General features: G+C 40.9%; 1 protein-coding gene across 1 annotated transcript in view; it reads left to right on the top strand.

The window, feature by feature from the left end:
* spata20 (spermatogenesis associated 20) overlaps positions 1-12,519 on the top strand; it is a 158,771-nt gene that overhangs the window by 123,782 nt on the left and 22,470 nt on the right. The gene's annotated exons all lie outside the window — the stretch shown is intronic.

Here is a 12,519-nt window from a genome sequence, read left to right on the forward strand (position 1 = left end):
GGAACCGGACTTCAGGAACGCTGCCGGACGGAACCGGACTTCAGGAACAGACAGGAACAGGCTTTAAAAAACGCTGCGCGAACAGACAGAATCAGATTGCAGGAACGCTGCACGGACAAACTGAATCAGGCTTCAAAAAACGCTGCGCGGCCGGAACCGGACTTCAAGGAGGGGAAACTACCAGACGGCGTACTAGCCTCCAGGTAGTACTGAAAAATACACGGAGAAATACACACAGAGAAATACACACGGAGAAATACACTCAGAAAACGGCACACACGGACAGAGAGAGACAGGGAGGAACGAATAAAACAAGCAGAACAAACAAACTAACATGAACAGGCAGATCAGAGCTAATAAACTCACTCAAACCATTAGACACACGAAGGAAAAGACACAAGAGAAGAACCCGGACCCCACGAAGGCCCAGGTCCCCACATGGAACAGGACACTGGAAACACGAGGCAGGAAACAGACGAGAGACAGAAACGCACCGAAAAAAAACAACACGGGAGGAGAGCCCGGACTCAACATGGTCCGGGACCCCACATGACATGGGAACGCCGGTAATACAAGGCAGGAAACAAACAGAGGACAGATACACCGGGAGAACAAACCGGGGTATGCACCCGACGGATCCGGGACCTCCAGAACCAACCGGCACGGAGGAGACCGAGCCGCCAGAGCTGAGGACAAAGGTAAGTCTCAGAAAAGCCGGATATGGGGCAGGGAAGCGCGGAGCGACGGTACAAGGGGAGAACTAAGGAAAGACAAACGAAACCAGGGATGAAAAAACTAAAAACACGAAAAAACGAAAAAACGGGTCCCTTCAGTACCGGCTGAGTCCAGGTATGGCTGGTCCATTCTGTCACGAAAGGGAAAATGAGAGGACTCAAATGCACAGTACTGAAGGGAAAAAATAACAAGTTTATTTAACAAAAAATGAAAACCAGACAACGAAAAACCTAATACAAAAACTAAAGTAGAGTCCATAGGGAAAAAACATACAAAACCTGAGTCAGAGTCCGTGGATGAATATGATCAAATGTCCGGGCTATGGAAAGGAGAGAGGAGTAATGGACCAGCGCTGCATGGCTGCAAACCAAAGCCTTAAATAGGCTGAAGGTAATTGGCTGCAGCCATGCAGCGCCAGCAGGTGAATCTGATGATGAAAATGAAAAGGTGGAGCTGAGGGTCGCACAGGCACAGGTCCATAACCAAAAGGGAGGAGCAAAGAGTCACAAGCACAGATCCTGACACCCCAGGACATCTGTGGGTACAAAACATAGTTTACCACCACCAGAGGGTGAATGTGAGAGCGAAGGAATAATGGATCAGTCATGTAAAGTGCTTTGGGTGCCTTGGAAAGCACTATAGAAATCTAATCCATTATTATTATTATTATTATTATTATTATTATTATTATTATTATTATTATTATTAATTGCAGTATATGGGATGATGCATAAGCGTCCACAGTGTTTGCTGATATGGAACTAAAACAACAAAATCCACAAATATACAAGAGAACACCTTTGAACAGCTGTCCACTGGAGTGAGCACTGTGCATGAAAGGGTTAATGTGATTGCTAACTGAGAAACACAGCAGCGCTGGTTAGAACATAGGCTGTGTATTTGTTGTAGTCTATAATGATGAGTCTCAATGACGGCTCGATGAGGAAATCCGATTACTCGATTAATCACTAAAATATTTGGTAGAATACTCAACTTCAAAAAGAATCGCTAGCTGCAGCCAGGGATGGGAATCGAGAACCGGTTCTTTTTGAGAACCGGTTCCCAGTAGCTCTATTCCTTGGAATCGTTTGCCTTCCTGCTTAACGATTCTGCTTATCGATTCCACCTTCGTTGTGCATGCGCGATGACGTCACACATACGCTGCATTGTTTTAGTCAGAACGTAGACAACATGGAGTTGAGGCAGAAACTGATGACACCAGGTCCACTTACTTGGAACACTGTCAAAGCTTCCATGTCTTCTAAAGGGTGGAATCCCTCCAATACCCTCAAACATTTGTCCACAGCATGTGAATCATTTACAGGAATGTCACAGATTTGATCCTCTACTTAGCGGTGCTTGTGAATGTAGTGGCAGAGTGAATGCCGGGCTGGTTCCGGTTCCGGTGTGGGCAACAAATGTCATAACTCGTCAAATACAAGTTTCCGAAGCTAAGAAGGGAAAGGAAATGAGGTGCACAACAACAGGAGACAAGCCGAGCCGAGTCGAACTGGTTCCACGTAGTAGAAATGCGGCAATAGAGGAATTAGTAAAGAGTCTGGAGTTTCACTTTCACTATACGCCCCCCCCCCCCGGCGTCATCTGTTCTTATTATTTGTTCATACTGTATATGTTCTATTTTCTGTGCAGATGGAAATATAAAAGACAGTTCATGCAAACACACCTGTTTGTACTCTTTTATTCCATCACCTAATGAGAATCGATAAGAGAATCGGATCGATAAGCAATATCGATAATGGAATCGGAATCGTTAAATTCTTAATGATTCCCATCCCTAGCTGCAGCCCTACTGCTGATCCATGCTGATTATACAAAGAGCCAAACAGGTCAGAGACTCATGACCCACTGTTTTGTAAAGCTGTTGTTGGGTTGTCTGGGTGGAGCCGTCCTAAAATTACAACAGACTTTGTTCTGAGAGAATTATTCCTATCAGTGCCTCACAGGCCAGTGTAGTACCTGATGACATGATGACATGATATTCATCTAAAATCATTCCCGTCTGTAATATTTCAGGGCATCAGGCCCAGAAGGTCTCATATGTCACATTTGATATCCTTCACATTTTTAGCTCGACATGACATTTATGATTCCATCTGAACACGAGCTGCCTTTCATCTCCAATAGCAACATAAGCTGATGAAGTTTAACGTAAGTGTCAGGACGCCTGATGAAGGAGAGAGACTGTTAATTCAGCTCAGACGCCAAGGTGTCCTTCCATCTTTACTGATTTAGTGGAGAGGGTCCTGTAGAGACTGTCAGCAGCTGGAAACTGATGCCCACCGTGACAAATGACAGAGCACTTTGAGGTTGTAATAGTTATTTATAGTCCAATCCCAAACATGTGCAGTTGTATACTCACTGTAATGGGAGCTTTAATAAGGGGCAGATAGAAGCCCAGAAGCAAATCAGTTCCATATTATTGAATGTTTGTGTGGATTCATCATGTGTTTACTATGACCAAGTATAAGTAGACATGTTTTAACCCGTAAAGACCCAAACATCCAACATCGACCAAAACCATCTACTCATGTAACTGTTTAATTCCTGTTGATCCACTAATCCTATCAATCCATGTAAATAACTGGGGTAAAATACAGTTCTTCATCTTTTCATGGTCATCAGATATGACCCATTTGGACGTTCAGAGGCTCCGTAGTTACCATGGAAACACGGTCATCTTCTACAACATTGATTCTCCAGTCAAACCCATGGAGTTGGATCAGTGACAGTGGATGGAGACACTGGGTTTGTGTTCAGTTAATGAGAGTCTGGACAAAAAAAAGTTACTTTTTCTTCAGTTTTCTCTATTTCTGATATAATAACTAGGGCTGGGCAAGGTAATGCGTTATTACAAGCGTTAACGCATTCATTAAATAACGCCAACAATTTTTTTTCTCTTCCGTTAATGCGGTTTTATTCTAACTCCTATTCTTCTGCTTGTGTGTGTGTAGCGATTAGCTGCAGATAGACAACAGGTTTACCAAGAAAAGACGGACGCCCAAAACTTGTGTCCAAATCTGTTCCTGTAGACTCACTGTAAAACTGACACATACAAACTAAATCTGTCTGAGTTCTGTTCACTGCCTTAGTACATTTACATGGCATTATACATTTAAATGAATGGGAAAAAGACCGCTAGCTCGATGCTAACTTGAATGGGAAAATCCATAGACACACTAACGATTAGCATTTACAGATTAATTTAACATTTACAACGTCTTTTTATCCAGAAACAAAGGTTCACATCAGAGATATTTGATACTATTCATTCTGACAACAACTGAACAGAAAATACTCACAGACAAACGTTTTTGGGGCCATACAAACAGAGTGAAAGAAACGTGTCTGTTAGTTCCTTCTTATGTCTGAACTGACTACGGGAACACCGCAAGGACAAAACATATGTTAGTGACACTTATTCCCACCACTAGAGGGCCCCCTTTGTTTACTTTGAACAACTGAACATCACATATTATTGTTCTTATTAGTATTAGTACTGATTAGTGGGTCTAAGACTCCTGTCAATCACTCACAAGTGTAAATAAACTGGTGTGGACATAAACATGTGTAACAGTAGCGGTCTGTTCCATGGACATTTTCATTTGAAATGTCTTCAGATGGTGGGGGGGGGGGGGGGGGGGACACAGGTGTTTGGAAGCACTGACATGTGCAATTATTTGTGTCAGCGGAGTACTGCAGTCTGAAATATCACTGAAAGGAAATACACACTGTTGATGCTGCCCCCCCCAATATAACTATGTGATTAATCGTGATTAATCACAGAAATCCATGCAGTTAATTGCAATTAAAAAATTTAATCGCTGCCCAGCACTACTAATAATCCTCAACTTTAATCTGGATTTAATAAACATTGACATGATCAGTGAATTAAACATAGGAAATTGCAGGATTTACACTGGAAAAAAAAAAGAAAAACACACAAAATAATATTCTAGTAAACAGTGATAAATGGCTTTAAAAAGTTAAATAAAAAGAAAAGCGCTGTATTTAAAATTTGGGAACTGCCATAAAAGTAGCACTGGTTCCTTATGGGTTAATTTCAACATTTTATCTTATATCTGCTTCTTCTTTTGTAGGAATTGTAAGTTAGAGATGCAACAGTACTCGGGAAAACTGTGTACCATTCGGTCCACCCTGCACGGGACAATCCGTCCTTATGGGCCGCAGGTTTTTGGTTTTGCAATTGATTTCTCTCTCTCTCACTCACTTACTCACTCAACATGCATGTGAGCACGCAGCGCGAAGAAGCCCCGCCCCTCTGTGAGAGACAGTGGACAGAGAAACGGCTTTAGACTCAACACCCATCAGAGTCCTACACAGGTCCGCTGCTTTTCCAAAACCGCCGCCCACCTGTACCCGTGGACATTACACCCACGACCCGACCTTCCCCATGATTAAACACAGTGGGTACAGTTACATGATGTTTTTTAAAGACGATTTATTTTTCCAGAAGAAATTAATCTGGAACTAAAGTACGTTCTCTTCTGTTTCCATGGAAATGTTAAACCTGAATAAAGGTTTACGAGAAACATTTATTGGGTTCTGACAGCCCTTCTGTTAGCTTAGCTTAGCCCTTCTGTTAGCTTATCTTAGCATAGTCACTGCATTTCCATGGTCACACATATCCAGTTTTTTTAAAGGTGATTTGTCGTCTTTTCTCAGTGATTTTGTGAAATCCGATTCTCACTAATTATTTCTTCAGATCTGCGACTTACTGCACTCATACAATCTGTGGACTGTTGTGTTGACAGAAGTTGGAAAATCTTTTTGTTGAAGGGATGCATGCGCTAAATTAGCTTTGCTTTAGCGTTTTAGCTTTGCATTAGTTTTTATTTCCCAGATTTTCTTCCTGCAGTAAGTCACATGACCATGATCTGAGCCTCAGTTTGTGATCATATTGACCCCAGCGGACTAAAGGAATGATTAGGGAGAACTGAACTGACCAAAATCACTCCTAAAATACTACAAATCACCTCTAAAAGCCTGGCTACGTCTGAGCAGAGGAATGAAGCCATTCTGCTAAGCTAGGCTAAGCTAAGCTAACGTTAGGGCTGCAGTTCAAACTGTTTGTCCCACTTGTGGAACTCATTAGTTCAGGACAAATGAATGAATCCAAAGCCAGTGTTGAACTGTTCCTTCAGGGTTTTCCAGGCTGGTAGATCCCATCAGAATATTCCACTGGAACGCTTTGGGAAGACTAGACTGCAGTGCAGATTCTTCCACCAGCGCAGAATGTGTGCGTCATCGCCACAGGACAGACACTGAGCATGTGCAGAATGGAAGGAATAAAGTCCAAACGGAATAAAGGCTTTACATGTCCAGGAAGAATTTAGAGCGCAGTTAAAAGAGGATTAAACCACTGACTTTAATCAGGTTTAAATTTAATCTGAACTTTTCTTTTTCAACTGGAATAAGGTGTTTACATGGACATCTGAAATAGGATCCAACCTTTAATCAGATTAAACCAGGAAGAACAGTTGTCATGGAAACGCACCAAATGTCTACACAGTAACTTAAGTTCCTGTGGGTCCCTGATCCGATGCAGGACTCTGAAACACATACAATACCATGACACGCTATTACAAGGACGGTAGATAACGATGGCATTTTTATACCGCCATTTTCTTTTACATCCCTATGCAGAACAGGAATTTATTTATAATAAAAAAGCATCCCTTGGGCTCTATGTGTGCATGTCTGTTTTATACTACTGTATACAAGTAGTCAAGGAATAAGAAAGGCTTATATTATTCAGTACAGAAAGTGTTATTTTATTCAGTACAGCAATATAATTTGTTCCTACTGTAAAATTCAGTTTTTGCTGACAAGCAAAATAAAAAATATAATTTTAGGAGAAAGAAAACAGTTCTCTTTACGCACAAAACACGTACCAAAACCGAACTGAAACCATGGGCTACCTGTCCCATTGAACCCCTAGTGTAAGTCATCTTTCAGCTTTAAGAATACACTCATATATCGATGGCCAAAAAACAAAACCTCCTATCTGCAAATTTTTAGATTTTGAGTGTTCACATTAAATGGACTGCACTTTGGGAGGCATAAATACCTAGTATGTATTGTTAACACATAACATAGAAAGAGAGTCTGAGAACAGTAGAATATGCTTGGATATCTTTTACAAAGACCATACTATAATAAAACTAAATGGTTTTTTTGTTTCCTGAAAAAAGTGATTTTTTCAGATCGGAGGTTTTGTATTCTGGCCATCAATATGAAAACATGACAAATTCAGAAGTTTGAGTAACTATGTCGACAACGTCATGAAAAACTATCACATTAATCTCCTGTTGGGACATTGTGAAAATGATCAAACACTTTCCCCTCTTCACCTGAGTGGACACAGTCAGTATCTCAGTATCCACTACAATATTTACACAATCACAGCTCAAGTTCAGTGTGTTTTTCTGATTTTGCACAGAATGTTCAGACTCAGAGTGGACGATGTTCTCATTCCAAATATTTAAACTCTTCTATCTTCTTTTCTTACATCATATTTACCACAGATGCAGCCCCATTTGTCCTCTTTCATACAATATGATGCCTAAATTAGACCCAGTGATAAGCATGAGGTGATCGTTTCACTTTTTCAAATCACTTTTTCAAAATTTCCACAAAACCCACAAGAAAAGTATCAGCGTGCTCAGTCACGTTTCCTTTCCCTCACAGTGAACAGATTTGGGTGATCTGAGATTCTGCCTCCGAGGGCTACGCTAACACAAATAAACATGAACACTTTCCAGCAGGTCCAGAAGAACTGAAAAACTGAACAAAACTATCAATCTGTGAAGGGGATTATGATAGAGGGAGAAATCTGCAGCAGGCACATGACACATTCTGCTGAATTCTTCCATTTTATGATTCTTAAAGCAACACCATGGAACTTTTGCTTGAAGGGACCCCCTAAAATCAAGAAACAGTATTGTCTGTAACAACTGGCGTAAAATCTGTATCTTGGTGATACTCGCACATTTGTTGACAATCCATTGATGCCAGCAAACTTCCTGAGGTTAGACAATTAATGTGCATTCAACCATGTCTTCAGACCAGGTAAAGTAGCCTTATAGCATTTATACAGACATTACTGTTTTATTTTTTTTTAACCCTTTCATGCATAGTGGTCACTCCAGTGGACAGCTGTTCTCTTGTGTATTCATGGGTTTTGTTGTTTTAGTTCCATATCAGCCAACACAGTGGACGCTCACACGGCAAAAATCCAAATCTTACTCTGTGTATTTGTCTCATTTCTAGTCCAAATATCTCATCACACTCAAAATCAGACAGAATCACCTAAAGAGGAACTTTTCAGTGAGATATAAGAACTGATTTATAGACAATAGATCTGCAAAATCTGATTTCAAGTAATCTTCAATTCAATTCAGTTTTATTTGTATAGCCCAATATCACAACGAGGTTATCTCAAAGGGCTTTACAGAGTCAGTTGGATGTAAACATCAACAGTCAAATACCAATACCAATTATCTTACCAAGATCATTTTCACTTGTTCCACTGGCAGATTTTTTTGCTTGAATTAAGCAAAAAAATATTACTCTATCGGTGATTCTGTCTTATTGTAAGTGTGATGAGATGTTTTGACTAGAAATGAGAAAAATACACTTGGTAAAATTTAGATTTTTGCAGTGCATGCACCATCCTATAATACACTGACATTCATAATGTTACTGTAACTTTACTGTTCTGGATAAACCTGATCTACACTAACATGTTTGAGTGGAAATCGATTGCTAGTTATTGTTATTAAACTGTAATTAACAGGGGTTTTTTTTAACATTTTTTTTTGCATATTATCTCCATGAAGTGAATAATGACTAGTATTAGTGTGTGTTAAAATGTGAGAAAACATCAGATTATTTGCATTAAAAATGTTTTCATTTCATAGTTTTCACACAGTTTATCTGTAAATATGTTTCTTTGCTTCAAAAATTCAAAGCATGGCATCCAGCTGAGTGGACATTTTTGTAACTCCATGAAAAATGGGTTCATAAAAACAACTTCTATCGCATTGTTTTTTTAATGCCTTGAGGAATAAAAACACTCAGGAAAAAAAAAAATCTTGATTACGGCTCTCACAATTCATGCACGAAAGGGTTAAATATCTAAAACGAAAAAAAAAAAGACAAATGAACAGATCTATATAACAGCCTATAACCGATTACTCATTGTGAGAATGGATAACGCATAAACAGAAGGCTATAATTTTAGTAACTGTCATGTTCTGACGCACCTTTATTTTCCCCCCTTTGTCTTTTGTGGGTTTTGTTAATTCTTGCTTTAAACTTTTGGGTGATTATTGTTCTCTCTTATTTCGTATTCGTATTTAGTGCGCTTCTTTAATAGATGGCCAGTTGGTTTTCCCTCTGGTAAAGCCTATAAATTGGACCGGTGCTGGGCTCTCGCTCTCTCTCGCCTCCTGCTCTCTCTCTCCTCCTCCTCCAGCGATGCCGGTGTCTGGAGCGTGCATGTTGAGGCGCGCATCCGCTCCACTCCACACAAGTTGCTCCACGCCAGCGGGGCTTTTGTTAGCCTTTCGTTAGCTTTTCTCTTTTTGTTTGGCCAGGTGGATCCGGACGTCCTGTTTTCACTTTTCTTTCATTAGGACTTATTTTGTGGTTTGGTTTTTTTGGTAGGGTAGCGGTGCGCTGGCAGCTTCTACGGCCCGGTATAGGGTCGGCCTGTCCAGCGCACTGTCCTTCTGTTTATTTTGCCGGTCCACTCTGGTCTTTTCTTTTGTTACTTTGGGCACAGGGTTTAAAAAAGGTTTGGATTCTGTGCAATTAAAATCAGCTTGTTTTCAATGAAAGAATTGAATCAACAAAGAACGAAACAAAAATAAATCAAATATGATAAAATATGTTCTTTTGAATTATACCCTTTGACTCCGGTGTCCTGTGTAAATATGTTTCACCTTTTGGGTTGTAACAATAACATGACCTGAAACATAGTCGGCTAATGTAGAAGATTTTATAGCAGACTTTACTCTGGCTAGTCCAACACTAACGGCACCAGGTCTCCATCGGTGGGACATCCCTCCTCTTCTTTCAGCTCACACCAGCCAGTGAAAGCTGGGCCAGTATTCACCCCAGTCCTAGTCTTATTTTATCCCTCTCACACCCTTACCCTCTTAGCTTTTCTTGCAGCTTCAGCCCTGACCATTAGCCTGTCTGGAGCTTTCCTTCACTCGTATTTTCATTTACCTGCCTCGTCTTCTGAAGGGGGAGGGGATGTGACCTATGCCGTAAAGCAGTCCAGTTTTGTAGTTCTTTTTATGTAGGGGTAACAACCTGAAACCACAAGAGGTATAATGTGAGTACAGGCGATACAGACGCTCTGGAGCGGTGATGAAAGTGTAATTGAACCTATTGTGAGTCGTCGTTCCACCGAAATGACCTGGAAAATATCATTTGAAGGCTGAAAAACTCCATAGTGTTGCTTTAACTGCTGTTCAATGATTGTTCACTGAAAAGAATGTCTTCTTTAGCTTTACATTTTCTCATTCATAGCTTGTTGTGTAGTTGTTTTGTTGGAGCTGCTGCACCACTGAAGCATGGAGGACATATAAAGGCTAGTATTTACCCTCAGCTGACTTCATAGTCAGGAACAATGGTAATAACTACATATTCAGTGACTCATTGTCTTCTGGTGGGTTTACTCCAATATTCTACAAGTGTAGACAATTTAATAAACACATTCCTGCAAAAAAAAAAAAAAGTCAACACATGAGGGAGACAGAATGGAGAGAGAGAAGACCTTTGCTACTGTTTGAAACAGCTGGATGATGAGTGTGAACATGGAGCTGCTGTTATTTAACCCTGGCCTCCTGCTCGTCCTGTGCTCTCATTTATTATGTGCACATTGGAAAGGAGAGTGTGTTTGTTTGTTTGTTTGTTTATTTATGTATTTTTTTGAATATCAACATTTAAAACCAAAAACAACAAAGAAAAACAGAAGACAAAAAACATATTCAACCCCAGACCACATCTTCCTCTACTGGACACTAAGGCCCATGAAGCTCCACAAAACAACTGAAATCTTACACATATCAAAATACATTTTCTCCATTTGGTAGCAGCATTCCTAAAGCTCTCCATTACTCCCATATTCTATATTACACTGCATTATACATTGTATATCATAGTACATATTCCATAATCATATAATTTACTAGACATTATATGTATTGTGTAATAGTACACTATATAAACTACTGTCAGTGCTTTTGTGTCATCGAGTTCCTTCCTGTTATAGAGAGTTGTATGTCAGGGTTCTGCAGTCATGCCTGGACATACACACACACACACACACACACACACATATATATATATATATATATATAATTGAGGCCTGTCCATCTTCTGATGTCACTCGACCTTGTTGTAAGGTGCTGTGGCGTGTGATGTTTTCTCCGTTTCTTTGTCTTGAGGTGTTTCCTGGTGTTAACTCTTCTGAGGACTTCTTGGTTCATGACTGTCCGTCCATGAGATGTTCATCGTTCTTCTATATGTCCAGAGTTCAGGGGATGTTAGTTTCTTCTTCATTTGTGCTGTATGTGTCCATGTCTCAGCTCCATACAGTGTTGACCATACATAACAGTAGTCTGGAGTCTGGTTGGTAGTAGACTTTGGGGTCTTGTTATTGAAGGCTCATTTAAAGCTCTACCTACAGATGTGGCATTACTCACAGCACTTAGTAAAAGTTTGAACATGAACAACCCGCCTCCCTCCAAAGCCCCGCCCCCTTCCCTCTGCCTGAGCTCTGAGGCTCCTCCTCCTCTCTCCTCCTCTCATCTGATGCGCGATGGAAACAGAGGAGGAAGCAGAGGTGGAGATCCGGTCCGTTTTGGCGTGTCCGCAGACCCCTCCCTCAGTAATCAGATACATCATCCACCTGCCGCGGGCCCGCGGCTCCTGTTCCATCAGTAGACCTGGTCTGTGCAGTACTGGGTCAGGGTCTTCACTGCGGTGCCCAGGGGATGGGCGCACACACTGTGAACGCGTGGCCTCCGCGAATTTTCGTGGACATTTGAAGTTTCATAGTCCATACAGTTATCATCCTACATCATCTTACATGTGTGACCACCGTCATAAAAGCTGAGCTTTATGCAGACCTGTTCAGTCCAGTACAGCTGACTTCTGGACTTTTATCTCCATCCTTCATTCATCAGACTCCTGTTTGTGCCCCTCAGTTGTCGTTTCTGTTCATAAATCCGTTTTTTTCCTTCCACATGTGCATGTCAGTTCTATCCAAACACATCCTAGACAGTAGACTGTGGTCAGTGGACAGTAGACTGTGGTCAGTGACAGTAGACTGTGGTCAGTGGACAGTAGACTGTGGTCAGTGGTCAGTAGACTGTGGTCAGTGGACAGTAGACTGTGGTCAGTGGACAGTAGACTGTGGTCAGTGACAGGAGAAGCAGCACCAGTGAAGCGTCAGATTCAGACGGACACATATCGGATGTGAGACGGAGATAATGGATCGGATGCTGGACGGCCGTAATGGATGATTGACAGGAGGCTCTGCCAGGTTCGGCCAATTATTTTATTCAGACCGACTAAAATGATTGGTCAGACTTTTATCAGAAATATATGAGAATTAAACATTTTTGAGTTTCAATACCTGGTGGATTTCTTTTACATTTTAGTTTGACACACACTTATTAGGAGCATTTGAAGATGACAAAAGAAAAGTGTAAAAATGCCACATCA

Source organism: Sphaeramia orbicularis, chromosome 19, assembly GCF_902148855.1.
Source record: "Sphaeramia orbicularis chromosome 19, fSphaOr1.1, whole genome shotgun sequence".
Lineage (NCBI taxonomy): Eukaryota > Metazoa > Chordata > Actinopteri > Kurtiformes > Apogonidae > Sphaeramia > Sphaeramia orbicularis.